Here is a 6000-nt window from a genome sequence, read left to right on the forward strand (position 1 = left end):
GATGGTCACCTTGTTTGGTTCATTTCTGGGTGCTCAGGGCTGAGCATAGCATGTGACACGTAGTAGGCATTCACTCTTTGCTAAATGAACCATGTGTGAGCAAGAGCAGCCCACGGGCGGCCTATAAACTGCCAAGAAGTGCTATAATAATAGTTTCTTCTTCTTTTTTTCTTAAGATTTTATTTATTTATTCATGAGATACACAGAGTGAGGCAGAGACACAGGCAGAGGGAGAAGGAGGCTCCTCGCAGGGAGCCCGATGTGGGACTCCATCCCCAGATCACAGGATCATGACCTGAGCAGAAGGCAGAAGTCTTCTTCTCTCCCCCTCCCCCTCCTTTTGCCCTTCCTCCTGCTCACGCATATATGCCCTCACTTCTTTTCTCTCTCTAAAATAAATAAATAAATCTTAAAAAAAAAAAAAAAAACGAACTAGGGGTATCTGGGTGGCTCAGTTAAGTATCTGCCTTTGGCTCAGCATCTCAGGGTCCTGGAATCAAGCTGCCTCAGCATGCCTGCTCAGCAGGGAGCCTGCTTCTCCTTCTCCCTCTGCCCCTCCTGCATCTGCTCTCTCTCAAACAAATAAAATCTAAATATCAGTAAATATAATAAAAATAAAAAATAAAACTCCACCCTTAGAAATCCTTGCCTCTGACTAAAGCCTGTGAGATGTGGTTTTCTGAGTATAGGTTACAAAGCCTGTGGGGACTAGAGGTTGGCAGGAGGAAGGAAGAAGGAGCCTGGAGTAAGTTGAAAAGGGGAACTGGAGAGGTTGGGACCCAACGTAGGTGTGGAGAGGCCACAACAACGTGTGGCTGGAGGAATTGAAGACCCACACAACCACCCCCACTGGAATCTGAGCCAACAAGGGGAAAAGCTGTCTTAACAGGCTGAGCTGACACCAGAGCTGCCTGGAAACCATGTTTGGGAAGGATAGAGGATGCAGATGGGCTCAGTCTTCTGTTAGTAGGTCAAAGACCCTGCAAAGACCTCACTCATTCAAGATGGCAGCTTTCATCCTCCCCACATCTCAGTAGAACCTTAAGCAGCAGAACAACATGCTTTTCGCTTTTTTTTTTTTTTTTTTTTTTGCTTTTGGCTTTCAATGAATTCAAGCAAGATGGAGTGCAAGGAACATGACAAAAGAGTCTCCTGGTGAGAAGGCACATTCTCCATAAAGAACTAGAGAGCGAGGAGAAGAGGTAGGAGTAGATGCCAGCCCAAGGCAGGTGAAATAAGTCAAGAAATGTGATCAACAAAGTGGCTGAGTGACTGGAAAGTTTTTTTGTTTTTTTTCAGGCACTATAGACAGAGACCACAGTAACTTGGTGAAAAATGTTTGCTGAGTGTGTATTAGAATGCTACTCCGTAGCCGGTACCTATAGAGTATCTGCTTGGAATGTTACTTTGGCCCTACCTCCTGCCCTTTGCATATGCTGTGTCCTCTGTCCGGAATGCCTTTTCCACTTTACCACTTACATCAAATTCACTCTTTAAGACCAAGCTCAGAAACTCTGCCCTCCAGGCCACCTCCTGTGATTCTTTCTACCCTCCCACCCTTGAATGCCCAGCAAAGTGTGAATTTTGCTGCAGGGGATCCATAATATCCTATGCTGGGTAGCCAGAAAATGTGCTTTTTTAATGGACAGGACTCAAAATAATTTGCCCCTGTGACCATCGCCCTGGCTGAGCTGATGTTTCTTTTCTTTTTTTTTAAGATTTTATTTATTTATTCATGAGAGACACACAGAGAGAGAGAGAGAGGCAGAGACACAGGCAGAGGGAGAAGCAGGCTCCATGTGGGGAGCCCGATGTGGGGCTCAATCCCAGGTCTCTAGGATCAAGCCCTGGGCTGAAGGTGGCACTAAACCCCTGAGCCAGCCGGGCTGCCCTGATCTGGTATTTCTTCAAGGGCTAAATCTTGTTCATCTTTGCGTCCCCAGGGCCTAGCACTTAGTAGAGGCTCAGTAAACATTGGTTCCATTAATTTTGTTGATTGTCTACTCCCCTTGCCCCAACCATTGACTAATCATAGACATTTAAGTGAGAGGCAACTCTTAGAGCACAAAGAACAAAGTCTTGGAATCAGAACGGATTTCTAGTCCGGGCTCCATGACTTTCAAGATCTCTCCCCTTCCAGGAGTTACTCAAACTTTCTGAGTATAAAAGGTCACACAAGAGTCGGCAGGGCTAGGCTGTTGTCTGGGCCTTGATAAGGAACAAAGTCGATTGACCCTGGGGATTCCATAGAGCTGAACGTTCAATTCTAAGCTGCAATCCTTAGTGGTCCCTGAAGGGGGCAGTGGGGAACCTGCCCTGGGACATAGCTGAGAACCCATCATGCCCTCTAGGGCAGGCACACACCAGGGCAGGCTAATGACAGGGGGCCTTTGTCCAAAGTACCTTAGGTGGAAAGACCCGAGATGCCCTTGCAGGACAACAGGAGTGGCTGAAGGAAGCAGCTTTCACGCAGCTGGCGCATCCATGTCTGAGGAACTCTGCCAGAGGCTGGCCTCTGGGGTCCAGTTTCCCTCACCCTGTCCTGTCTGGAGCATGGCCATCCTAAGGCTTCTCATCCTAAGAGCAAATGACCACAACACTAAAAACCTAATGGAAAAGAGTGGTTGAACAACCAGACTTTAAGGCCAAGGAAGGGAAAAGGTGGGAATAAGGAAGAGACTAGAAGGGTTTAAGGGGATCAGGACTCATGGGGGCTGGATGTTGAAGAGGCTGCCCAGAAGACAGGGTCCCCTAAAGGACCAGGAGAGAAGCCCTTCAACAGGTGGTTCAGTCAGAATCCATTCCCAGATTTCAGTCTAAAGGAGGACTCTGAGGGACCACAGGGCAGTTGCAGACAAAGGAGAAAGCAGCTCTATATGTCCTTCTGGATTCACCATTAGTTGTAAGTGAACTATGTTGAGCAATGAACGGGCTGTGCCTTCCTGCCCTTCCAATGTTTCGAGCAAAGTCAGGGCAATTGGTAGAGATGGCTAACTGTCCTCTTAGAGGAGATATTTCCTTCTTTCCTTCCTCCTAAGCAATAGACTCCCCTCCACATTTCAGCTGAACATGCAGCTATCTTGACTAAAGATATTTAGTTTCCCAGCCTCCCTTGACGCTAAGCTTGACCATGAGACTAAGTTCTGGCCCAAACAATGGATGCAGAAGCAAGCATGCAACTTCCATGAAATGTTCTTTAAGGGGGAGGGTGTGTCCTCCCTCCTCCTTCCAACTGTCTGGGAATACAGATGTGATGGTGGGGGCTAGAGCAGCCTCTACTGGGGCTATGAGGTAGGATCTTCATGTTGAAGATAAGAGAGCAATAATCTAGAAGAATTCTTGGCCTTTGAAGACCGTGAAGTTGCCACCGTAGCTGGCAATGCATACCTCAAAAGGGAAACAAACTTGTACCTCTTACTTTGGGTCTTTTGTCACTCACAGCCAAGCCCAGTCTTAACTGATACAAGGTGTTCCACAATAGTTTCAAAAGCCAAAGTCCTCTGTTTCCCTGGGGCAGGGCGGGGGTTGCCGGGGGGGGGGGGGGGGGGGGGGGGGGGGAGACATGCAGGTCAATGATATGGAGCAACATCTGTTGAGGGCTTACTCTGTCTGACACTGTCCTAAGCACTTTACATGCATTAGTTCATTTAATCCTCACAATAATCCCATGAAGTAAGTGTCATATTGTTCTTAGTTTATAGATGAAGAAACAGGAACGAGGCAAATTAAGTCACTTGCTCAAGTTCACATGGTGAGCAGTAGAACTGGTATCTGAACCCAGTCAGCCAGGCTCCAAACTTCAACTCTTAACCACTTGTGTTAACTAAAATTTAATCATACCAGCAGTCCAAATCAAATCAGTTTTGCTTGTTCCCTGTCCTGCTCCAGATCCCCTGGCCTTGCCGCTCACAGCCCCATTCCCTTCCCCTGGTGACATTTACCATGTCAGGATAACTCCTTTCATGACTGTCTTCTCAAAAGACGGACAGTCAGTGAAGTCGAGCTCTGTGTCCGTCCTGTTCATTGCTGTATACTTGAGACCTAATTGTCCTTGGTATTCAGTAAGCGCTCACCAAGCATTTGTTTATGGGGAGGGATAGAGGGAGAGAAAGAGGGCGAGGAGAGGGAAAGAGAGAGGGAAGAGAGATAGGTAAGGATGGGAAAGGGGAGAAGGGGAGGGTGAGGAGGATGGAGGGGAGGCATGGGGGGAGGGAAATGGGTAGGAGGGAGAGGCTTAATCAGAACCCTTCATCCCCTTGCCCCCCACCCCCAGCTTCTGGCATTATACACCTGGTGGAGCCCTTTCTGGACTATTTCAGCCCAGCAGATCCCAGTGCCCCCTTGAACCTGGTGAGCCCTCCATGGGGAGTAGAGAAGTAGGACGTATCCATCGATTCAATAGATCCAATAGGACTTCCTATGCACCAAGAAACTTGCTCTGATCGGGGGATAGTAAGGTGATTGGGAACAATGTCCTTGACCTTGTGCAGCTTAGAGCACGGGGATAAACATAAACAAGAGCACAGAAAAATAATAACAACTAAGATAAGTACTCTAAAGAAAGAAGGGGCATGCCCTGAAGATGGCATCATCTGGTAGGCCTCTGCTGTAGTGGTTGAGGGGTGAGGATGGCAGGAACTTTCCATCAGAAGCGGCATCCCTTGGGGAGGAAGTGATGTTTGAGCCGCAGCTGCTGGGTCAGGTGAACCCGGGCAGGGTTTGTCAACCTCAGTACTATTGACTTTTGGGGCCAGTTCATTCTTAGTGTCGGTAGTGGGGGGAGGCTGTCCCGGGCACTCTACCATCTGTAGCAGCAGCCTTGCCCTCTCCCCACTAGATGCCAATTATAGCACCACAACTGCCCAGCTGTGACAATCCAAGTGTCCCCAGACATTGCCAGATGTCTCCCACGGGGCCGAATCACCCCCAGTTGAGATCCACTGAGCAACGCCAAGAGGCCGGGTGCTTGGGGTGGGAAGGGGAAAGATATGTCAGCAAGGAGGCCCGGAGTGGGAGAGCAGTGTAGCCAGAGGGGCTGGCCATGCACTGAGAGGCAGGCGGGGCCAGATCCTGGAGGCTGAGAAAGAAGGAAATGAATTTTGTCTCCTCCCTGGTGAAGAAAATCTGCAGAGAGAGGGTGGGAGCCTACAGGGCCAGTGACAGGATCTCCTGACTCTAATCACTGGGATCCAAACATGAAGAAAGAAGCCTCCATAAATCTGGAGCCCTGAGACAATATTAATGGAGCTGGGTTAGCACATGCAGCCCATCCACCAGCTCCAGGGCTGACGAGGGGATGACAGATGAACCCCAGTAGGGCATGAGGATGTGCCTAGGGCTCCATTTAATAAATCAGCTGACACTCCCCTGCATTTGCATTGCTAATGGCGAGACCCAAACCTCAGCTGTTGCTGCACGAACTTGTCTGCTGCCATCCCATCCATGGCTTCCCAGGAGAGTTGGCAAAGGGCAGCCGGGTGCTGAGAGGTTAGGTCTGAAGCACATTGCAAAACCAGCCTGGGGCTGGAAGGTAGGTAAACTGTCCAAAAGCTCCGGCCACGGATATGCAGGCTTGGTGTCCTAAAGGGGCACCTCGAAGCTGAGCCAAGGGGCCCCTAAGGCAGAACCACCCTGGAATGGGACACCCAGGGCATCCAGCTCCCACACGCATCCTTTTCTGGCTCTGGAGCAACCAGGCATTTCACCAGGAATTCATTTGCCAACTAGCTGTGACCTCCAGGAAGTCAAAGTTAACTATTTGGGAGCTGTTTTCTCCAAAACATGCTGAATTTTTTCTTTTCCTCTGTATTGGGGTGGTGGGGTGGGTGGGACTGGGCAGGGAACACCAAATGTCAGAATCATCTAGGAGCCTTTTCGATGTATACTCCAGGCCCCATCTAGCCCTAAGGTTCCCACGAGCACTCGAGGGAGTGTGTCCTTCAAGGATCTATGCTGCCGAGTCTTCCTCCTGAGGCAGACTCCAGGATAAATTGAAGCCAC

Source organism: Canis lupus, chromosome 18, assembly GCF_003254725.2.
Source record: "Canis lupus dingo isolate Sandy chromosome 18, ASM325472v2, whole genome shotgun sequence".
Classification (NCBI taxonomy): Eukaryota; Metazoa; Chordata; class Mammalia; order Carnivora; family Canidae; genus Canis; species Canis lupus.